This window comes from Condylostylus longicornis, unplaced genomic scaffold (assembly GCF_029603195.1).
Source record: "Condylostylus longicornis isolate FDR11 unplaced genomic scaffold, ASM2960319v2 ptg000048l, whole genome shotgun sequence".
Classification (NCBI taxonomy): domain Eukaryota; kingdom Metazoa; phylum Arthropoda; class Insecta; order Diptera; family Dolichopodidae; genus Condylostylus; species Condylostylus longicornis.
Genome location: NW_026578017.1, coordinates 16289169 through 16315418, shown reverse-complemented (window position 1 = coordinate 16315418; position 26250 = coordinate 16289169). Strand labels below are relative to the sequence as shown.

At 24.7% G+C, this 26250-nt stretch overlaps 1 protein-coding gene across 1 annotated transcript in view; it reads right to left on the bottom strand.

Annotated features, from left to right (window-relative positions):
* Positions 1-26250, bottom strand: part of LOC129610888 (transcription factor mef2A-like) — a 60362-nt gene that overhangs the window by 4456 nt on the left and 29656 nt on the right. The gene's annotated exons all lie outside the window — the stretch shown is intronic.

Sequence of the window (26250 nt, the reverse complement as noted above, 5' to 3'; positions counted from 1 at the left end):
GTCTTAAGCTCTTTTTAAAGCAAATTATTACTTATTTCCCTTCAAAAATTACTATCATATCTCGTTCATCATTTTCAAAAAAAAAGTTTCTCTTATTATTCAATTTGTATTGTATGTATGTGCGAGAATAACAACAATAAAGTAAATTATATAAAGTAAAGAAAATGAAATAATAACAAGGATAATTACTTATCTCAGATTTGTGTATTTATATATGTACATGTATGTATTATGTGAATATAAAATTAAATTTGAAAAAAATACAAACTTATATCATTAAATTTTCATAAAAACCTCATACCCATTATAGCACAGTAAAGAGAAAATTATTACAAGAGAAAGTTTTTTTTTTTTTACATAATATCCTTTTTATAATATTTATGCATTTGTATTATATAGTCATATACATTATATTCTATACAGGGTTATAAAATGTTTAATGAATTAAATTAAAGCTTAAGAAGCTGGGCAAAATTCTGTAAAAAGTATTTTGAAAGTTCTAAAAAATTTCACTAGAAATTGTCGGGCCATAAAAGTAAAACAATTAAAAACGCTGGAATATTAGAATTTTACTAAAATTCGAACCCTTAAATATTGCCGAAAAAACATGTAAAACCAAATTATCCTCTATTCTTTATTTTAAGTCCTCTAATAGTTCATTCAAAATCTGTTTGTTTGAGGCTCCTATCTTTCTTGGAACGGCAGTTATAAGGAAAAAAATTTGAAATTCCTGTAGCTCGGAAAAGATTCCGATTTAACACTATGTTCCGAACAAAAATTTTACTCATTTTCGACCCTCTATCCGATGGTATATGGCTCTAACATTGTTTATTCTGAATGACTCTGTATAATATGCATAAATTCAAGTTTATTAAAAAGTAAGAGAAAAAAAAAAAACGAAATGAAAATCTTTTGAAGCGATAATTTTTCAAGAAGTCCTTTAAAGTTATTACATTGAGTTTTGCAAGTATTTAAGTATGTAAATTTTTTTTTTTTACATTTTCTATACTCTTTTCTGTGCCTTTACTATCCTTGAAGTACAAAATTTATTTATAAGACTTTATAACTTATTTAATATTTCGTATGTATGTATAAAATATTGTAATATACATGCACGTTATAAAATAATATAGACTTGTACGTAAACTAATGTATTCATAATTTGCATTATAAATGTAAAGCGGCACAAAAAAAAAATTTCCTTTTTTTTTATTTTATTTTGTTTTTCTGCAAAACTTTCTTAAATTTAAGTGGTTCTTTTTTCTATTTTAGATTTAAAAATGTAAAAAATGCGTAATCCTTAGACATCTTGTTAAAATTGTATTTACATAGCATAAATATTATACAAAGTTTCAACATTTATATGTGTATTATATAATATGTATGTACATATAGAGAAAAATATTATAATATGTAACAGGGGTGATTTAACTGTAGCCAAATGGCTACACTCTAGGCACTCTAGTTTCCGTTTTTAATTTTTGTTTTAATTGTATTTCTAAATGTCTCGTAAATTTTTTAAAATAAAAATGTGGCTGATATATGAGTAATTCATTAAAAATTATACGGGAACGAATAAAAACCGCCCCATAATTGTCTGTAATCGACTAAGTTCAAGTCGATTTTGAATTTATAAAATTTCATTGCAACGAAGAGTTGATGTCATACAAACAATTTGTATCACTTCTGCTACAAATATTTTTTTTAATATTTAATTTTTAATATAAATATTTCATTAAACCTCGCGAAAAATCTCAAAATTTAAAACATTGTTCAGATTTTTAAAGACTTTGGCCACCCCTGCATACTTGCATGAATTTATTAAAAATGAATGTTTTCTTATAAAATTCTTATTTATATAAGTATAATATCTAATGTCAAATTTTTCTACCACAAAATATTATACACATACATATAAGGTTTAGGATTCTATTTTAGTTTTTAAAAAAATTAATATTTGTATATTTATAAAACAACCTTGGAATTGATTAAAAATCAATAATTAATCTTTAACTAAATTTTAGTTTTGAACCTCTTTATAATAATAATTTCGTAAATCATATGAAGGCTACAGAGCTTGCATAATTAAATTGGTTAATAATAGTAAAAAATTTATCATAAAGTTGATTAAAAATTCATAAAATTGAGATTAAGATTAATGGAAAATAATGATGTAGAATTTTAAAAAAATTTTTATATGAGTTCTGCGTCATAGTTTTGTTTCAAATTTCTAATTTTATATTAGGCCTTATTTTTAATTTTATCAGTTTTACATTCGTTGTAATTTTAGATATAAGTTTATTGAATATCAAAATATGAAAAAGTTCTATGGAAGAAGAATTAGTTTTTCTAATTAATATAATTTATAATATTGATTTTGGAAATTTTTTATAAGCAAAAATCAAAAACCGAATTACTTTTCAAATAAATTTAAATAATAAAAGGTTGTAGCTGTTTCTAACACCACAATAAATTACTTAATAGGGGCCAAATGAAAAAAGAGCCACAATAACAAAAATTTTCCATAATATACATACATTCTAAGTTAATGGAGAGCCTGAATTTGAAAAAAAATATTCAAAATTACAAAATTGGTTAGAATTCTGACCATTTATAAATAATAAATTACTCAAATGAGTTTGGTCATTCTGCTCATAATGAATATTAAGTGAAATGCTATTTTCAAAATGAATTCTCTTAAGCACCTATATATAAATTACATTAACACATAAACACTAATACTCGTCTTGTTTTATTAGATATAGTCTTCTTAAAATATATTTACTTTATTTTAAATTTAATTAAAATTTCATTAAATACCATTTCATTAAATTTGTCATAACAAATTATTTTTGTACTCTTAATATATGAAACTATACATAAATAGAAGATTACAAGAGCTCAAATCACAGAAGAATGTTTGTTATGATGTATAAAATAAGATTATTTTACTCATATTTCAATTTTTAGCCCTCAAAATAAATAAAAAGAACATTTTCCCCCATTTTAACACTGCATTATTATCGTTCTATTGTACATTAGAAATTTATTGTTTAAATGCTAAAAATAATGAGGTTTAATAATATTTTTAAAATGTATTGAGTGTGTAAAATATTATTAACAAAGAATATACAAAATGCAATAGTAAAAATATTATAAAATAAAAGACTTGTTGTATACACTAACGTATTGAGTTTATATAACAAATTTCAATATGAATTTATATAAAAATTTCGTATAACAAAAATAATGAAGGGTGATTTTAATTTCTTCTTGTAGATGCATGTAATATGAAAATACAAAAAAAGGAATCTTCACTTTTAACACTACATCATGATAAATTAATGCTCTTTAACACAAATCAGTTTTTGAGATTTCCTTATATCTACATACGTGAATATCTACACATTTCCCCCTATATACTTAATTTTCTATAGAGAGAAAAATTTATATTGATGCTCTAATTCTTAACACTATACATTTTATAATAATTTATATAATAAGAATCAAATTTGTATTTTTGTGTCCTTGCATAAATGTAGAGATCATAAAATTTATAGACTGCGAATATAAGATTTAATTTATGCTTTTGTTATAAGAAAATGTAGAATATTATGGTCAACATGTAAATTGTTGTTGGTATACTTGCATATGTACACTCACATCTCTAATCTGCTTATAAGTGATTTGAATTTGAAATTAGTATATGGCATAGTTTGTACCTATATAGTTCTTATTTACTCTCAATAATTTTTTTTAATTCGTGCACATGAATTGTAATTATGATCTTTATTTTTAGAAATCAAAAAACACGTACAAATTATTAGTTGACTTGTTAATAATACTTGAATAAAATTTTATAGCCTGGTACACAATAATTATTGAATAGTCTCAAGATTATTTAAATTTTTATATTCATTAAACAAATTGTCAACTAATCAAAATAATGGACCATTAAAAATATTTAAATTAATTTAATAATTTATTGTAAGTGTAAGGGTAAAAGTGCTTTAAAACATAACTAACATCATAGAATTTGTATCAAAATTAATATCATATAACAATGTGTAATAATTTTACTGATCCCATCAGTATACTATACGCACAGTGAATTTTATCGGGATATAATTGTACCAGATAACAGAGTTTTAAATCTAATGATCAAAATATGTCTTCTGAGAAATTATCGATAGAGAACCATCATTTTCTTCAATTAGATCTTATAATTGTTTGAGAAATTTTAATATTTGAGGACTCCTTGACTTACAAAACGCTAACACTACAATACATAAAAATGCGAATAAATTACAATAACAAATATTTGGATTCCAGCTTCAATTTGATTCAAATGTACAGCGGCCTGAGACATTTGTTATATGTGATTATGATTGTTCTGAAGATTAGTATGCATTATTGAGCTTTGCAACAATCATTAATCGTAATTTTATTAAAAACTACTTATATATTCTTTAAATCAATTCCAAACAAAATCAATCTTTTCTTCTTTTCAAATCCTCTTGAAAAATTTCTTTAATTGAATCTATTGAAGAACATAAAAAATTTTTTAACATTTCAGGCCAAACAAAAAAAAGCTTAATAAAAATTTAAAAAATAATCACAAAAATGTTGAAGACAAAAAAAAAAACAAGGGAATTTAAAATGAGTCATTAAACTAGTAGAATAAAAAAAAAGTAAAAAATAATAAAATTTGAAAAAAATCTATGAATATGGGTAATATTTTTAAGTGCTTTGTGTACCTATATACGTTCTCTTTTATTTTATTCCCACTCAACTTACAACCTATCTACATAATTATTATATAAAAAATTACTTAGCATAATATACTTAACAATGACACAGCATATAAGTCTTACCATGCCTCCTCTTCGTATATAATTAACGTTTATACATAGAATTTTAATACGCACATATAACACAAGTTTCTTGATTTCAAGTTATCCTTCTTAATAAAAATGAAAAATAAAAAGGGAATCCTTTTGTAAAATCATTAAAGAATGAAGAAAGAAACAAACAAAACAAAATAAACTTGCATTTTGCATATTCCACATGAAAAAAAAATCTTACGCACTGCATTTTTTTAATTCCTTTTGTTACTTATACTCTCATTTCCTATTCTTTTACTTTATCCTTATTTCTTTTATTATTTTATATGGGAAAGAAGAATAAAAAATTATTAAAAAAAAAATAAATGAATTAAATTAACACCTAGAGGGCTTAAGTCATTCGTGTGCGATGCGATGTAATTTTACCGATTTTCAAAGGAAGTGATTTTTTTTTCTTGTTTTTTTTTTTATTATTATTATTCGTATTACATTACAAAATTGTGGAAAAAAAAGGTATACATGTATGTATTTGAATAATTACTTATGGTACCAGAGAAAGAAAAAAACAGAAGAAAAATACTTCAATTTATAAATAATTTTGTCATACAACTATAATGGATTTATTTTCTATTTTATTATTAAACAGGGTGATTTACAGGAGCTGTAACATGTGAAGTCTTAGAAGTTTATGGTAAATTTAAATTGCTACTGATTAAATAAAAAGTAAATCGAAATAGGAAATATTTATGTAAAATTGCATATTTATAGGGTGTTGCAAATCTATCTATTTTGGTTGAACTAATTGAATATAAACTTGAGGTACATTAAGGCTTCCATAATTTCAATGGAACATAACATTCTGATGCATTCTTATAGGTGAATTGGAAAAAATTTTGGAAATAAACTGCTTTCTTATGTGGAAAAAGCCAATCAATAGGAGTTTTCTTCCAGAATCAATATAGAATTTGTTACTACGTTTCGAAAGAAACCGCATGCTTTATATTATAGTAATTTAAATGATTTGTATGTATACAATTAAAATTTTTAAGAGCATTAAAGGTTCGCAAATATTTAAGATTCCATTAACATGTTTTTCTTCCCATTATAAATTATGCAACTGCACAGTTTTTCTATTTTAAACACTCAAGTGTATACTAACCCTAAAATTTCTCGGGAATTACCAAAGCTATAACTTTCGATACGAAAAATCTTGACAGTTATTGCAAAACGAATCTTAAATATTTTTTAATCTGCTCTTATAACCATATTTCCGGCCTTATAGCCTATATAATTTATATGTATACATCTTTCACCTTGTATTTCTTTGTGGCTGTATGTTATTCTATATATTTATATTATTATATATGGAACAATGAACATTTATTTGTAAATATAAATATTTTACATATACATAAATTGTGTATACATAAACATTTTTATGGCCGTATACAATACTTGATATACCTGTATGCCATATGCCATCTATACAAGGGAAATGTTAACAAGTTACGCATATACACACATATTTTAACGCAAGAATAAAAAAAACAACAACAAGTCTTTTCTTTTTTTTTCTTGTAATCCATAATTTGTAAGGATAAATAATAACAATAATAACAAGAAGAAACAAACAAAAATAAAGCAAAGAAATAAAATAATAATTGTGAGAAGGTTATTAACCTTAAAAAAAAATTTTTTTTCAAGATTTAACGTAGTGAAAGAAAAAAAAATATAAAAAATAAAATGAGATTCTCTAAGGATTATATGAATAATATGCGTGTATTTTATAATCGAAAGGAAATTATTCGTATTATATAAAGCGAACGTTGACCCAATTTTGTGGGTGAGAATAAAGTATACTATATATACATATACGCACCATATAATATTTATTAAATTGGTACTTTAAAATTGAAATGAAAAATTGAAAATAATATTGAAGCCCTACATGGTGATGAATGTGTTAAAAAAAATTAATATGAAGGCTATATACAGAGACTTATTTAATATGAAAATTGCCGCGCATAGATTTTCTAATTTCTTTCTCTTTTTCTTTGCTTGTATGTTTGTTGGTTTCTTTTCCCATCATTGAGTTTTTGTTTCACGTCAAGGACATTCGAAAAGTACACATTATATATGCTACATGTTGCAAAACAATTAAATATGTTCCAATGCGTTTTATGAAAAACTCGTGTAAAATGGAAATTTTATTATGTGCATTTTTTGAATTAAATATACTTGTTACTCTGGAAATCAACAAAGCACTAGAATTAAAAATATGATTATTTCACATAATATGTGCGTTCTATTTTCTATATAATATTAGAAAATAAAAGTATAGTATTTATATGATTAAACTAGGCGTTTACGGTTTTAAAATTTATTTAAGCGTCTACTTATTTTTAGTATCGATATTTATATTATTGGTAATATTACATATATACATATATAGATATTTATGAATTCATATAATTTGCATATTAATTTTAGATCAAAATATTGATGAACAGAATTCGAATCTGCTCCGGATCTGAATTTTGAAATAATTTCGAATCAAGCTTATATCTTAGATCATACGCAACTATAAATATAAATTTCAACCCTACATGCGATTCTAAAACCGACACTGACCAATTGTGTCGAGGTCCAACTCAGACCCTACGACTCCAACTTCAACACGACCTCGAATCGTACCTCGAAGCAGACCATAAATACGTGCTAATCATTCAGGCTTAAATCAGTTTTATAACTGTGTTATACTATAATTGTAAAGTATTTTGAAGTTACTCTTTAAGGTTATGCGACACAATTATGCTGCTTTTAAATGTTTCTTTATAAAAAATAATATAATCTCAAATTCTTACGGTTGCAAGGAATGAATCATTTATAAACACATAATATTAATGGCCTCTATCGATTTATTACAAAAAAAAATGTTTTATAATATTGAAATGCTATTTTTAATTTTCTATTATATCCCATTTAATATTGTGTTACATAAATTTACAATTTTGCACACAGCCCTCTTACCCAATGCTAATTCATTCATTCCTTCAATCAAAATAATCATGATTGATACATGAAATAATTAAAAGAGAAACTAAATAACCCATGAGAAATCTAATAAAATACATGCTTTTCTTATCACTAAATTGATAGGTGATTAAACTCGAATGTCTCACTATACCTAAATTTTTTTATTTTCCCTGACAAATGAAGAATTTGTTGAAAAAGAAAAAAATTACCCTAACATGCTATTTCACTTTTACATTTTAATTTGTCAGATTCTTCTTTGTTTTATTGCAGTCATAGTACCTTGCGTATACAAATATAGGTGTGTGTGATATAGATTTTTTTTTTGTTTGCAAAATTCCCCATATATTTGAAAAATATTTTATCAAACTAAAAAACAATTCAAGTTAAAATAATTGGAATAGACTAATTGCATTCCCAACGTCGTATTTTTCAAAGCAAAATAAAAAAAAATTAAAAAAAAAAGGGAAAAGATAAGAAACGCACGTTAAATCCAATTCCCGGGGAACAATGTAAGAAAAAAAAACAAAGATAAAAACAGTAGCTTGTGTAAGTGAAAACTACATGAACGCAGAACGGAAAATGTCATACAAACATACATATACGGAATGTCGCGCGTAAAATACTCGTAAAAATGGTCTCTTTTTCAAAAACAAGCAAATAAAACAACAACACACGATATGCAATCAGAACATTTTAAGCAATAAAGAGAAAATAAATAAAAAATTCAACTTACATTGAATTCCAAAAAAAAAAAATTAAATAATTTTTTTTATATTTCGTGTAAATCAAACTAACCTTAGAAAAAATTTTTTTTTGTAATGGCTAAATTGCTGATTTGAAGGTATGTAAATAGAAATGAAACAAAAAACAAGTTGAAATAAAATTTTTAAAAGCAATACCAAAGGAAAATGGTACCAAAAAAAAATGGGGCTATCCCAAGGCATAATAATATAGGAATAAAACACGAGATTGATTGTTGATTTGTGCACACGCGCCTACGTATAAGGATCTACTGTGCTCCCCATCCCGAAAGTACGGGGCATGCTCTATAACGCACGCTCCAGACCCGCCCTCCTGATGCACACGAACACTTTGTGAGGTCCGGAAAACCGCAACTCCAGGAAGACTTTAAATTACAAATCAGTCAAAGAGGCGATAATAATAATTACTTTTATTACCGTATCATATAAAACAATTTCAATGTTAGTTAACTAAATAAGGTTGCATATTTTGAACAAATTGATTCAGTTCAAATTTATCAAGTTCCTCCCAAAATTAATGTTATATCTATTCTTAAATATAAGCATGACATAATTACCTGTAATTAAAAAAAAATGTCGTGACATCTGTCAATGTAGTTTATATACAATTGTCTTATATGCTATAAAAATAATAATTAAGTTTTAAATTGAAGGATGCTTGCACAATTTCTCTACCTAAAGGTTGTACATACCTTAAACTACATAATCTTAAAACAAAATTTTCGTAAATATTTTAAGTAGCGTCCCTATGCTCGATCATTCGTTTAAGTGTTGTAAAATTAACGATATACTTAAAATTCTACCTCGAAATTTTAGAATTGTTACAACATCAGACATACGTGTCATGTGGACGAACGGAACAACAAACCAATATGTTGTGCCGATCGTCCACATAACATATTGTATGTATGTTCTTATTATGATTCAAATATCTATGATTTTAATTTGAGATTCATACTTAATTTACGTATCGATTTATTACATTGCTTACAGCCTTCCAGTTGTAATAAAACTGTCATTATTCAAGAATCTAGATATTTTGAGGAAGAATTCCTAATATTCGAAAACTCATAAAATATAAGTTTTATTTGAGGAAAAATTTTGAAAAAAGTAATTCATTAGATAACCCTTAACATTACTAACGTTACTGTAATGTAAATTTGAAAAAGAAATAAAAAAATTCATTTTTTCTTTCTAATGGTTTTTTTTTTTATGTATGCGATTGGCTATGACTTTTGGATCTAAAATGACCGTGTTAGCCGCGTAAATAATAAAAAAAAAATGCAGTTAATACAAAAATGGAACTTTTCAATATCATCGCAAATAAATAAATTGCAATAAAACCAAACATACTGGTTAAAAGTTTTATAGAAAAATTAAAAACGAGAAAAAAACAATACAAGCTATGCATACAAGAATAACATAAAATTTTTTTTGTTTTAGCCGGAAAACTTATACAGACAAGTGCAAACCTAAATATATTCTAATTCCACATCAATATACATACATACTATTATGAATATACAAGCAATTTTTATTGTGTTTCATGCCTTCTATCTTCATATACGTTTTTTATTGGTATAAAGTATTAGACATTTTAATTTTAGATGCAAAATTGTGTACTATGCAAACTAGCAAACAATTTAACAGACCAGAAAGAAATATGAATGGAAAAAAAAAAATTGAATTATTGCTTGCAATATTGCTTTGCTGCTAGTGATAAACAAAATTTTAAATTGTTAAAAGTTTGGAAGAAAACAAAACAAACATGGCAGCGAATATAGATTAATTTGGAATAGGTACAATTATATATAGTTAGAGTTTGAATCAGAACTAGAAAAAATACTGAAATATTTAAGATGCACAGCTAGCTGACGTTCAAACTTATGTTTTTAATGTAAAGTTATAAAGGCCGTAACTTCTAATTAGCGCTGGTTTTTATTCATAATAGCATTTTTGATTTGAAATGCGAACATTTTTTTTTCAAATTCTGCTACATAATGTGTACAAATTAATTTCCAAAACATAATGTTGAACAGTAATAAATTGAAATAATTAACAAGTATTCGAAAATATCGAAATATTAAAATTGTAACTCCATTTTGATATTATACTCTTAATACAATTAATAATAAGCAGATGACCCTCAAATCAAGAAATTGTTGAATCTCATTTTGAATGTTGCGGTAATTACTAAAATATCAAATTTGCTATTTTTTTTTTTGATATTATCAAATATCAAAAGTGCTATTTTACAAGTATTTTTTAATTCCAATTACATTTTTAATATATCATACGAAACTACTAAAAATATTCGATGGTCAAAGCTATAGTTTATGATTTTTGAAATAATGAACAAAATTCGGTCATATTTATTTACTACACCCCCATATGAAAGTATATCAAATTAAATCGTAAAATCTAATTTCTAAAGACTTTACATGGTGTTCCATGGTACACTTATGCATATTGAGTTTCAAAATTATTACACATATGTACTATCAAATCTTAAATATTTTGAATATTTTTGTTAATAATATATTATCATAAAATCGTTTAAAAATAAAATCTAGATTCATTACTTTGTGGCATATAGGTTCAACTCCAAATGTTCTACAGAAATTACTATTCTGCAGAACTCCTTACAATATTCTCTTTTGACTCCAACAAAAATTTAATTAAACAACTTGAATTCAATTTCTATTTTTTGACATGCCGTTTCGGAAATTTTCAAGGATTCCATTTAAAAAAACAAATTATGTGCTATATTAAAAGCATTAGCAGCTCCTGTACTCCCATTTCCTTCTTAATTTAAATCAAATATCAGATTTTAATAATAAGACTATAAAAATTACTCAATGATAGAACTAAATTATTAAAAATATGAAAAAAAGTGAATTATTTAAGCACATTTCCTTAAATTTTTGTTTTACAAAATGTGCTAAAAACTTCACCTTTTAACTTCAATTTATAAAGCCGATGAATACATGTTTTAAAACAATAAAATAAAAAAAGTAATTTTTTGCTTTTATATGAAAAAAGAAATTGGCTGCGGGAATAGAACACTTACACAACAAAAAAAAACATAAAAAAATTTAGGAACACGGACTCATGAACATGGACAGAAAACATTAAAAAAAATGGTTTTTGCTATTTTTTATGTAAATTTTACGTTTTTTTTCAAATGTAATTTATTTCTATTGTTTTATATTGTTATTGTTATACAATTTGCAATTTTTCATCTTATTTTCAATATCGATCTATACTGAATATAGAATGCTGAGCAATTCAACGTACAATATCCATGCATAAATCACAATATCAGAAAATGTGGTATAAATTATCGATACAATTATACCTACAGTAACAAACAAATGGATTATGTTATACAACATTTTAATAAGAGTAAAAATATTGATGACAGTGCAGGTGTTCGAATTGCATCTAAATTTATTGATGAGTATAATGGATAATAATTTCATATGGATTGCCTGATTGTAATTAAAAAAAAGAAAGGATATAAGTGCAATCTAGGATCGAAAGACTGAAAAGTAAAGGAATTAGAATATTTTTCTAAATTTTCGATTTTTAATTGTAATAGAAGTAATCGTAAATCGGAAATCCTAAAATAAAATTAAATTAATTGTTGTATGCCAGTAATTTTTTTTTAATAAATTTTGAATTTCATACATGTAACGTAATTATTATATTAGAAAAACACAGCTACATAAACTGACTCAGTCACTAAGAATTCAAAACTTTTCATAATGAGCAGCTCACGAAGTTTTGACTGTTAAATAGAAGCTTTCCAATATACAGAAATTCATGAACCAAGGGGGAAAAGAGAGATTGCAGAATGAATTCTTGGATAAACATATACTTTTCCTTACAATTATGATTGAACAGTTGCGCTATATTGGCTGCTGTAACATAATTTTAATAAAATGCTCTCCAATTGGGATTTTTGAAAAAGCAAAATTAAAAGTTTCTTTAACCCGAAGTATTACAATTTATGAAAGTAATGACTATTAAGAAATTTATTTAGAAATTTTCAAAACAAAATCTTAAATTTTTTATTTTAATCACTATTTTGTAGAAAATTTTACATAACAATATTATTTGTTCCAGAAATATTTTCATGGCAGTTAGATTCTTGACACGTGAAACTATGAAACTCCAATTTTTTAATTTTAATAATAATTTCGAAATTTTTGCCAAGACAATTGGATGGACTAAATTGTAAATACGCTAAGGTTTCAGTAGTTACAAAATTATTTTATGACCATATTAACACTGATTCGACCAAGATTTCATGAAAATTTTCCTTGATGAAAGGTAAAATATACTTCAATCCTTTATAAATAAATCGCAAGAAAACTATTTCTTTGTCCATACCCGTTATTTCCATCCATAATAGTAAGTTTAATACACCTACCAGTTTGCGACTTCAATTTGTTATCATTTGCAATAGTGAATTCAGAGTACAAGCTTAGTAATTTTAAAGAAAGAAAATTAGGGAAAATTTCAAAACTTAAACTTCTGTCTATAAAAATCGATTACGATTTTTTTCTAAAATTTATGTTTTTATTTTTTTTAAATTAAAAATCAAATCATAGCAAAAATCAATTTTTTTTTATTGAAAAAATTCTAAAGAATGTTGTTTTCCTCAATTTCTTTTGTTATATTTATTTTTTTTGTTCGTGTAAGGAAAATTTTGTAATAGCAATAAAAATTTTCATTTCCATATATGCAAAATAGTTTTTACTTATATTCACATATACAATTGTATACATATATAAAAAAGCATATAGACATAAAAAAATATGAAATATTCATTCATAATAAATAAGTATATATATACATACGAGTACGTATGTATGTATGAATTATTACAAATTCGATTTGAAGGCGTATACATGAGAATAGATAACTTATATAAAGGTATACGAAAATATGTTTGTGTATATTATTGTGTACAATCATATAAAAATTTGATAAATGTAATACAATTGGCATGAAAGTAAATAATGGAAAAAAATAAATAAAAATCAAAATATTAAAAAGCATCCCAGCGGCATAATAGCTCGAAATGATTGAATAAGATGAAAAAAGAAAGATAACAGAGAGAGAATTTCTCTTATATGAATATGAATGCTAAAGCTTATAACAAAACAAAAAACTAAAATATAAAAATTTTTAGTCAATAACAAAAATACATGTACATATACCTACATATTTAATACATACATTAATACAAATATGTACCTAATGTAAATTAAATGTATGTGTATACAGGAAGAGAAAATATTATTAAGTTGAAATGTATCTAAACATTTTATGCTATCAACATAATCATGATCATGAATTTTTGATATACATACATAATATAGTAAATACTGAAAGTATCGATTTCACTTCTGGTACCAAATACACATACATATTTCTATATCGAAAATAACTATATCTACCTAAAAACATTATATGCAATAATATTTTGGAAAAAAAAGGGAAAAGGATAGATAATGTTATTTACAATTGAGAAAAAAAATATTTGTAATACAAAAAAGTATGTTATAAATTTATCGTGTACTTGAATAGTTCAAATACAACTAATGCAAGTTTTGCGTATATACACAGATGAATAAAATCGGAATACAATCAGTGTTGACACTTTCAGTCCAAATAGGCCAAATGTTGAACATTTTTCTTCTTTTCAAAATCATTTTGGTCCGACAGCCTATTTTCTTCTTAATTAGTCATATTTGGCCCATTTTTTAAATCTCGAAGAACACTTCCATATTTTCCCTTTTTCAAAAATTTTTAATATAAAATTTCATTACAAAAATGTAACAAGACAATTATAAGGTCTTGTAATTAAAGTAAAAAGTAACAGATTGTGTATATTGCTCTTGGTATTGTGGAATTTATGTAACAATTTCCTTATTTAAGTGGGTTTTTCTGAAATACTGAAAATATTGCAAAAGTTTTCACGTTAACATTATATTGCAATTTTTGTATATACATGCATTCTTTGCTGAAAATTTTATTTCAACAAACCAAAAATGAAACATCAAATTAGACTGCAAATAAGTACTTTACTTCTGAAGTTAAGCATATTATCAATTTTTACTCCTTTTACTTAAATTTGGTCCTTTTTTTCCGGAAATCTGGCCCATTAATTTTTTCATGAGTGTCAACTTTGAACACAATTTTCAGTTCCTATAGAATTTGAAATATTGGGCCAGATAGCTTATTATTTAATTATTTTGCTTTAAATCGGGGTATACGAAGTAAATTAGAGTAACCTGCCACAAAAACTAATTCAAAACTAATTAACATAAAATTAAATTTGGAATGTAATATTAATTGAATAAAACGCCAATTTTTTATGCTAAATTACATTGCATATTTATGAAAAAATTTATAAATAATGAAAGAGATGATTTTCGAAATCTCAGACATTATTTTGTTTTACACCCTTAGCACATTTTCAACTACATTAAGTACAATTTTGACTACATCATTATACAAAAACAAAAATTATTCTATAATTTTAACTTTTAATTAACATTCTTGTGAAAATGCTCTACAAACAATGATTTATTAAAAATAATAAAATATTTATTCTCAATTTTGTAAAAAAAAAACATTTATTTCCGAAATAGCAGCTAATTTAAATAGTTTATTTTTAGGCGCATGGACCTCTGCACATTATACTTATATTTTCAATATTACAGACGGAATGTACCTAGCGCTAGCGCAAACTTTAATTTCAAAGAAAACTTTATTTTGCTTCTCCGAAAAGTATGCAATTTTTTTAATGTACACATAAAACTGAAGCGAATAGATAATAATCAATTAAAATTTTAAGTTTTCTCTGCTTATTGTGATCAATTATTCCAAAATTAAAATTTAATTAAATTATCTTACAATAATTTACAATGAAAATAAATTATTTTTCCAAAAAAAAAAAAAAACAATAATTTTCAAAGAAAAAAACATTTCTTTTATTTTTTCGAAAAAAATTCAAGATTCTATTTTCAGTTTCATTCCATATTTCAAAAATATTTTCTTTGTCTTTAAATCTTTAGCTCAAATTTTTTTGTAATTTTTAATAATGTTATCGAATATTACAAGGGTACCTACCAAATTGTGCAATAGAAAGGATAAAATAGAAAATACATAATTTTATTATTATTTTACAATGTAGAACCATGTCTAGATTTATTAACATGTATTCACATCCACACATACATATATGACTTGATTTTTCTTAAAAACATTTTATTTGAATTCATTGAAAAAATTTTAAAATTTTATTGGTAAAAATATTGTGAATTTACTCTTCTACATTTTGTGGTTTTTCTCTCTAACCTATGTATAGATATTTGAAATTTGTTAGAATTATTTTCTGGAAATAAATTTGATTGAAATAATTTAATTAAATTGAAACTGGAAAAAAAAAACACATAAAAACCAAATGAAATCTGTTAAAAAAAGATTTTCTCTAAATAAAATTATTACATTGGGCTTTTCTTCTTTAACACATGAAAATGAAAATGAATGAAATTTTAGTACCAAAAATAAATAATATTATTAAAGAATTTTTTTAAAGAATTTTTAATCTCATTTTTCAATTACAAAAGTTACAAAAAATAAAAAAAAAAAATAAATTTGTTTAAGTATTATTGCAAAAATTTAGATTATTTGCTTTTGGGTCAGTAATAACAATAAAATTTTTGAAAGAGTTTAAAAAAAAATTATGGTTTTGTTTAAAAAACAACAAACATTTTTTTTTTTAATTTTCTAAAATGGTTTCCTATGTATGTATATTGTTATTTTAGAATTTTTAATGAAAATATTTATTTTTTGGTTTTAAACTCAAAATAATTTAGAAATATAACTGGTATAAGAATGGTATTTGGTGAAAAATTTTACATTTAAACATTTATGGTTTCACAGGTAATAAAAATGTTATAATATTTCTAGCACTTTTGTGTAAAAAACAATATTTAGAGAACGCTACGTAAATAGATGATGAGTAGATAATAGAAGCTTAACATTGAGACAAAGTTACGTAAAGAGAAAATGAATGAAAAGAAGCCTTCCGTTTGTGAATTTCGAGCAGTTTTGAGAGACATTCGTGAGGCACAAATTGTAAATCATTAACGGCTTCACATGGTTCTAGTAAGAATTCATTAAATGACTTAAAAATAATCGAGTAAGCATTGAATTTTCCTAAAAGTTAAACGAACGACTCAGAAAAATTTTTATTCTTCATTTCTATAGAAACTATAGGAATTCATTAACTAAAATAATAATCATTAATAACGTATTATTCCAATATTTATATATATAATTTCCAATATTAATTATGCCAGACATTTACTTACAAAATGTAAAAAAATCTCTTTTGTAACGTAAAATAATCAAAATCAGGTACAAATACCTACGTACTCATATATAACAATGTACATAAATAAAGGCTGACCATTAATAACCATTTACAAGAATTTCTTAATTTTAACTTTTGATAAAGGAAATATATTTTTCCTTTTTCTGAAAAACTTTCTTCTTTTTTTTCGTTTTTTGTTTTGTTTGAATGTAATTATCAATTTCCTATTTTCACTATTAATGAGAATTACTTTATTTTTTCCAAGTCATCATCATGACAATATTTCATGCATGAACGTACATGTATCTATATATTTTACCATATCTATATTATATATGTGCAATAAATACTCTACATATAATCTATAACATTAGATATTTTAAATAACAGTAGTGTCGTAAAGTAAATGTATGAGTTATATTAACTTTATGTTGCCTGTAGATTTCAAATTAAAATGTTACTTTTAGCTTGGCACTATAATGTCATACACAAAATTTATATTTTACCTAAAAGTCGCAATGCCGCAGGAATCATTTTTTTGATTATTTGCTATAAAAATTCGTGCTATATACAAGCAACTATGTTCCAATAATGAAATTAAAATAATTACAATACAATCAGGTTTCTCTAATAATAAATTCGTAATACAACCGTGAAATTGTTTTTAATAAATAAGTATAGTGCCTCTTACACTAATAACGCAAACTTAATTTAAATTTCTTCAAACAACTGCAGAACAGATGGAAGAACATTTTGTCGGCAATTTCTTCATACCTCTGTAGCTCAGTTGGTACTTATAAAGTTATTTTCAAATAGAAAATCTTTAACTTCATGGTCAAATTTTCGCAAGATAAAATCAAATTTTGTTGTTGGTTAGTCATTATACCCAACTCAGTTCCTTAATATCTTGCTTTTCAACTTCTTAGATCTACTCCAGTTCAATATTATTTACTGAGTATTTTATGGTTCACAAATTATTTCAATTGAGTACCCTTCCTTTTGATATCCCAATATCGCAGAATTCAGACAAATTATATTTGATCTGTTTTTGAACCCAGTTTAGATTTATAATGAAATAATTATAATATAAAAATATTTACATAAAATTTAAAAATTTTTATATAAATCAAATATCTACATTCAGCTCGAAATGGGTTAAGCATTGAAAAACATAGAAAAAGAAGAAGAAGTGAAATTATAACTAACTTTTACTGTCAATGCAATTAGGAAAATTGGAAGTAATATGAAATAAATGTTCAGCTACCAATAAAAGTATATAATATGTATATATGTCTCAATATACATTGTATACAAAGAAATCATAGAAAGAAAAAAAATTTATAATGACATTACATCCAATCATACACACAAAATGTGGCAATAACAAACAAAACCCCCAAAAAAAAATCAAAAAAGAAAAAAAGAAGACATAAAAAATTGAATGAGAATCAAAAATCAACCCAAGCATTAAGAGAAAAATTTTCCAGCATATCAATAAATTATTTGAAAGATCGAAAAGAATGTCCTTCTTTTTGTACAAAGTGTTTTTGTATTTTTGTTTACTTGTTATTTTTCTTCCTGTCAGCACATCTACCAAACTAACAAACCAATATACGAACAAATTTCTCATTTTTATTTTTCTTATTCACATTTTGCTTATGGTTTTCAATCCCCTTATAAATTCAATATAATAATAATAATAATAATTGTGAACTGTTCGACAAAAACTTTAACAATTTTTTTTTTATACATATAATAATGTTTTTATTGTATTTCTGTACGCCTTTGTGTGCCCCTTTATAACACTATATATTATTGTCAGGCAATATTAAATGAAATGACATTAACATGTACATACATATACATACATATATGTTATATAATGTATATTAACTTAGATGTGTATTATGAAATTGCAGCATACTTATGTAAGGAGGTTGATGAAAAATTCAAAAATTATAAGTTCGGATATATTGGAGCACTTTCCAAAAATTTAAACATAAAATATATTTCATTACTGAATGACTGAAGTTGAGCTAAAGAGTCTATTTTGATAAAAGGGGATTAGATCTAAGCACAAATATTTTGTGAATATCATATTATACAATGGAATCCCTAAAAGTATGCAATATAAATAATTTCTCGGTTTAGAATAAATATCTCTTTCGATTTCTAGCACCATACAATTTATTAATATGTATTCAATGATCATAAAATACAAGCCACATTTAAGAAATTTAAATATGAATGATGAAATTTTGCATTATTTAATTAAATCTCTTACATCCAATTGCTATAAATACCTGCTTTGTTATTACCACATCTAACAATTAGAAATTAAAAAATTAAATTGTATAGTTCTCAGAGTGAAAATTAAAAATCAAATATCAAGCAGTTTTAATCCGAATCTACTCATAGAGTAGATAAATAACATCTTTAGCTTAATTAAAGAATTATAATTAATTAATTTGTTTGGATTTTTATATGCAAATGGTCTCATTTTCAATCGGCAAGGAGTCGTTCTTGTTCATTATTAATAATATAACAATTAAAAAAATTCTTAATATTAAGCTTCATAAATTTAGCCGAACTTTTTTCCCCAACATCATAAAATCAAACTAAAATATTATCGTAATAGGATCAAAAAAGAAAAAAAAATTTTTTTGTCCAAAATGTTCATTCAGCAATTATCACTCTTCGAAAAACTTTTCACACGACAAAAAAAAAACAAGTATCAAAAATTATTTAACTTTGAACTTTTCATTATAAATACTAAAAAATTCTCTAGCTATATATTTTTCTGTGTCACATTTAAAAAAACCTTACATATACATTTATGAGCAATAGTAAATATGTGTTTGTGTCACAATATTCACAATGTCGATAAAATTTATGTCCTTTCATTGTTTGTCGTTTTTCGTATTTTCATCTTTCAATTTCATACCAACATTTTTCTCTTCTTTTTATTCTTTTCTTTTTTATTCTGTTCTTTAATATCCTGGACATTTCAATATATACTTTTATGGTATATGCTAAAGTGTCTAATGTAAAATACTTTAATGTTTTTGGTCAAGTTTAAGCAATTTTATATATAAGAAAAAAAAACAATTTACTGTTAACATAAATTTTCTTTTGCCTTTGCTCAAAAGGTCCAGGAGCAACGAGAAAGTTGAAGTTTAATTTAAAATATGTCCAAGGATTTAAATTGGAATTGCGTCAGATAGGCTAAAATATTATAGAGAATTTATTGACAGAATGATATTTTTCATGTAATATTCGAAATGAATTTCGAAAAATTAAGTCAGAGAAAATATTATTTTCGTATACAAATAATCTGAACAGAAATATATTTTCGAATAAATAGCAAAATAAGTAAAGATACGGGATTGTTCAGTTTTTTTTATAGTATTTCCAGACAAAATTATTATTAATTAATATTAGAAGTTCGAAATCAGAAGTGAATAATTTCTCTTTTTTTTAATTTCTCTTGTAACTCCTAGTATTCATGGAAAGGGTCATAGAACTCAATATTTAGAAGCCGTGTTAGTGAGTGACTCATGCGAGTGTATAATTCGAACCAATCCATTTACAAACTTTTAAGTAGAGAAGATTTTACAATAAAAACAAAAAAATGCATACGTTAATTACGATACTTACAAGCACTCTCATTTTTCTCCGTAACAATAAAAGCAAAGAAATTTTTAAATTTTACGAAGTGGTTGGTAATGTTCGCAAAGAGCAATGCAGAAAAGAGAACAGATGAATTTCCAAAATGAAAATATAAAAATCATTCCGACCTTTTTCTCAACACTTTATTCGATTAGAAAATTTGTTCAAAAAATAAAAAGTTTGGTTAAATTTTCTTAAGGGAACAAAAGATCATTACTTAAAACTATAAGTGTAAAATGAACAGTCGCACACACAACACACCATGCAAAAAACATTTCAACTTTCGAATAATTTAAAAAATAAAAACGATCCTTTTTTTTTGCTTTTATTACCACAGATAAAAATAATAAAGGAATAAAATAAGAAAAGAGGCAATAAAGAAAAGAAAAAGTAAAATTTTAACTTCGTTTTAAAAAAAAAAAAATGAAAAAAAAAAATAGTACAAGAAAAAGGACATTTTGTTTGGTATGGAGTATAGAGCTAGATATTATATTACGCCAATGGGCTTTATAAAGCACAAGAGAACAAAAACGAAAAAAAAAAATATAAAAAGTAAAATGTTGTAAAATGTTAGTAGTTAGCCAAATGGTAAAAGTATCAAACAGTTCATATCCTCAAGAGATTTTTTTTTCCTATTTTCAAGGAAATTATTCTTCAAAATGTATAGGTCAACATATATATTGTATATATGTACATGTGTTTGCACATTTACATATTATAAGAAATTTTATACTGTGGAATTCTTCAGCTCAGGATGAATTCTTAAAAATTTAAATTTTTTTTTGTATTGTGAACCATGGAATGATTTGTCATTCAACTTAAATTACATTCTAGAATTTTCTTTCAAATATTCATCCAAGCACTTAAAGAATACTAAGTGCTTTTTTTATGTTTTTTTTTGTATTAAAGTTCATATTTCGATCCTGTAATTTTAGATTAAAGGTTAAAAATCAAAAATGATTTTAAATTGGAATTGAAAGATCACATTCATATTGTTAAAATTCACATTTCCTGTAATTTTTTTGTTGCGCAAATGACAACGTAGAACACACACATGTAACGAGTTTTCTTAAAATTTTTATTCTTGAATTATTCTTATTGAATTTTGAACTTTTGAATACTTGAACTTTTTCAATAGCATCAAATTCCAATAGATTGTAATAATAGAATGGGTTCAAATGAAATTATTGTATGTAATTGTGTGAAGTAAAAGGATCACTTTTTTGACAAGAATGTCAAGGTTCACTTTATTTCAATTGGATATCAAAAGTTACGTATTTCTGTACTAAATATATGAACATTGAAATTAAAGTAATAATTTAACTACATTATGTTAAACCTTCTCTCTCGTTACTAGGCTCGTCACCTACCTAATAAACTCCAAGTATGCTCGTAGTATGCTCCTCCAAGAAGTGAAGTAGGATAAAAATAACTAAAGCTTAAGTCCGAATCAAGATTGCAAATTCTTACTTAATTTTTATTAGGAAATTTTAAGTGTAACCCACTATTACTGCAAATGCAAATGATAAGATTGGGCTCCCTTTTAAATTAAAAGATTTTTGTTAATTTCACAAATAATTCCTTTCAAAATTCAACATATTTTTTATGCACATTATTTAAATGTACTATTATTTTATGGAACGAAATTATTTGTTAAGCCTGAGCATTAAGGAGAAAATTTAACTAAATAAAAATCATGTTTAAATAGTCCTTGACAATATTTCTAATACGCCTTAGCTTCTTTTCTTAAATTCTGTAAACTTATATGGAATTATTCTTCTCACATTTCTATTAAATTAAAAAAAAATATTTTTCACTTACGCAAAAATTTAAATTTACATTTTGTACACCATATTTATGAAGCTTACCAATACAAAAATGATGAAAAACAAATTCACAAATAAAACGCCAGCAATAAAAATTATTAAAGAAAAAATAAACAGGACCTTTTTTTTTTATTCACGTAGTTTAATGCGTTTTGTTATCAGTTTTGTCTCCTTCTTCTGCTCCCATCATTCATAATCAAAAAAAATTTTCTATATATACAAATAATAAGGAGTTTTTAAAACCCTGTTATTTGTGGAGCAGATTCAAAAAAAAAAAAACTCTAGTATTTGAAATCCTAATGATAATAATTTGCCTCCATTTAAAAAAAAAATAGATGGAGAAATCAGTGGGATGAGTCATGTCAGTCATGTCATAGCTCTATATTTTGTACACCTTTAATTCTTTATTTTAGAAAGAAAAGAATTTTTTTTATCTATACCCCTCATAATAAGTGTAGATAGAAGAAAAAATAGCAGATAAAAAAGAAAAACAAAATAACAAATTGAATGGACCATATTAAGCATCAAATCAGTGGGGGACGAAAAAGAAATATATAAAAATTAAAAAAAAGGGAGGCAAACCCAAAACAAAAAAGTGAAAATAAATACAGGAAATGTTAATGACATTTTCATGTTTTTCTATTTGCGCACATATACAAATAAACATGAAGCACATACACACTAGTTGTATGTCATAGGATAAAAGTGTACTTTTATTTCAAATAAGTACCAAATAGTATTGGGAAAATTCTAATCTTTATCTCTGTTGTTGTTTGTAGGACTTGTTTTTTTTTTTGTTTTTTACTTTTTTCTATTCTTAGTTCTTTAGCAGTAGATTTCGTCAATGATATAGGTTTTTTATGAACTTTATAATATTATTTTATAATCAAAATTGCATAGGGTCTTCCTCTTTTTTCCTTGAAATTTTTTCATAACTTGAAATTTGGTATAATAATTAATTTAATATTTTAATAAAAATTCCACAATAGCAACGTTCTTTTAATAAAATCTTCATATTAGATGACTATTTTCTTTGCATTCTTCACTCCTAGGAGGAGCATAGCGTCATAGGGTTTTAATTAGGTAGGTGACTAGCCTTTTGTTGTTATTAGATGATTATAGACGATTCAAACGATTATAAATGCAAGTGTACAGAGCAGAAATTTACAAACGATAAATTTCGAATCAAATTATGGTTCATATTTTAGAAAATTTTACAATATTTTTGACACATTATATTTTATGATAAATTAAAATAATTATATTATATGTACCAGGCACCCAAATTTCTCACATTATCACAACCTAAACACTTAAAGTGCCTTGTAAATTTCTCGTCGGAATATGAACAAGTCGTAAATTTATCAATATTCTTATGAGAGTTAAATACTAATATAAAACATATTATCTAAACTCATAAGTTCACATGAGTTTAGAGTGAGATCCATAAGGATCAAAAAAGCCCAGTCGCCCCAAAAATACTTGGCGCAGATCTGCAAGAGCGAAGTTAGAAAGCGCATGTCTGACATTGAATCAAGTTAAGAAAGCAGCGAACAATAGAACCAGATGGAGTAGTCAAGTGAAAGAAACCCTATGCTCCCAAGGGAAGTAAGAAAAAAAAAAGAATAAAACATATTATATGGACTAAATAAAGTTTCGGCAATTTGCTCGAATATTTGATAGCCTAAAAGATTTTAAGATTTGAAATTTAGGTATGTGCTTAATTGATTCCATATTGGAGCTAGAATCCAATTGTAAGTGAACACTTTGTATTCACATAAAATATATTTTTATTTATCATTTCATAATATGCGTGTGTATTATAATATCATTTTCTATTTGTATAGGACTTGTCAGGAAAATAAAAACATCATTTTGTATTATAAAAAAAAATTATTTTCACAATTTTGTTGTTTATACACATAACATATTTGTTTGCTTGTTTGATTATGGTTAGAAGGATGGAAGAGAATTTGAATTGATTTTTATATAACAGTATCGTACAACTGGCATAGTATCCCATCTAATATTCCACCTGGATTTTATTATTTTTTTTTTTCATTTTGTTTTTCTTTTCTTAGTTGATTTTTGTACTACTTTCACATTTTTTTATTCTTGTGCTGTTTGAGTTGAATATTCTTATAAGAGTGAAGGAAGAAGGTTTTATACATTTGAAATAGTAAAAATTGTGATTTTGACATGAGATGAGAAGATGAAATTTTTTTTTCGTTACGTTATTCGACCCCCTGGTTTGAACTCTAAAACTCTGTTATATTATGTAACTGTAGAATATGACGCATTTGAAAATAATAAGTTTTCTTTTGTACTCGCATTGTAATTTTGTCCTCGTTTCTATTTCTTTTTTAAATATTGGGGATATTTTTTTGTTTTGTGTAAAAAAGAATGAAATGATGGAAAGAGATGCTTATTTAAGATGAAAAGTTTAAATAACAGGAATAAAAATAATATAAGTAAGAGAAAAATTATCGCAAAAAATTCAAAAGGTTGAAATCTTATTGTTAGAAATGAAGAAAAGCAACAAAAATAAATAAATATGTATGATTGAACCAGGCTGCTGGAGGGTCACCATGTTGATCTTAAAGAATTTCATAAATTGAGATTTTATTTTAATAACACTCTTATCTGAAATTTTTTTTTTTTTGAAAATAATATTTTTTATGTAAATAATGTAAAATAACAATAAAATAACTTGATAAATAATTCACGGCGGTAAATAATTTAAAACTATTAAAAAAAACCTACTGTAGGTACTTAGAGCATGATGCAAAGGGTGCAACTGTTTGAACAAATCGTTCCTAGTGCATTTTTGACGATAAAATTCGATACTCTTCCAAAAATTTCTCAAACATTTGATACTTCTGACCTCCTATATGAAGCTTAAGAGAAAATCAGCTTTGTGAAAGAAAATAAAGTTCGAACTTTCGAAAACTAATTAATAAAGTTGAATTTAAATGTTAAATTGAATGGTAGAATATGAAATTGAAATTTTATATAAGGATACATTAAGAAAAGAAAAGAGAGTTGGGCTAAGAGATGGCTGAATTGTTCTACAATACTATTATAAATCAACAGTTAAATAAATCTGTAGTTGAGTAATAAGAGAAAATTGTTGAATAAAAAGAGACATTAAGAAAGAGAACTGTCGTTTTTGTTTACAACGTATATTAGTGATGTTCTTGATCATGATGATTGCCAATAAACAATAAACCATTCAAATGTTTAAAATATAAACTAAATAATGAATAAAGAGTTCATGTTACAAGAAGAGGCCATTCACATTCCAAGAAAATTGAACTTTTGTAAATTTATCAGAATTCATAGAATTTAGTAAGTTCAATGCTATGCCGAAATTTTATTTTAAATATTGATTTTGTCAATGTAGAAATTCTAGGAAAAGGAAGTTATTTTTGAAAAGCTAATTAAAAATATGATTTTATTTATGAAAATAACTTTTATAGTACAATCCCTTTTCATTGTTGCTCTGTTTTAAATTCCATTAGAACTTGTTCTAAATATGTAATTCTGTTTCTCCACACAAAATGTCATTTTCACCTTCAGAAAATTGAGAAATTTGAAAGAAATTGAGAAATGATTGAAAATAATTTTCTAATTTCATTTTGAATTTGCATTACAAATGAAATGATCAATTTAGAATAGTCCGTCTACGGATAGATATTGTAGGCCGTCATAATATAAAG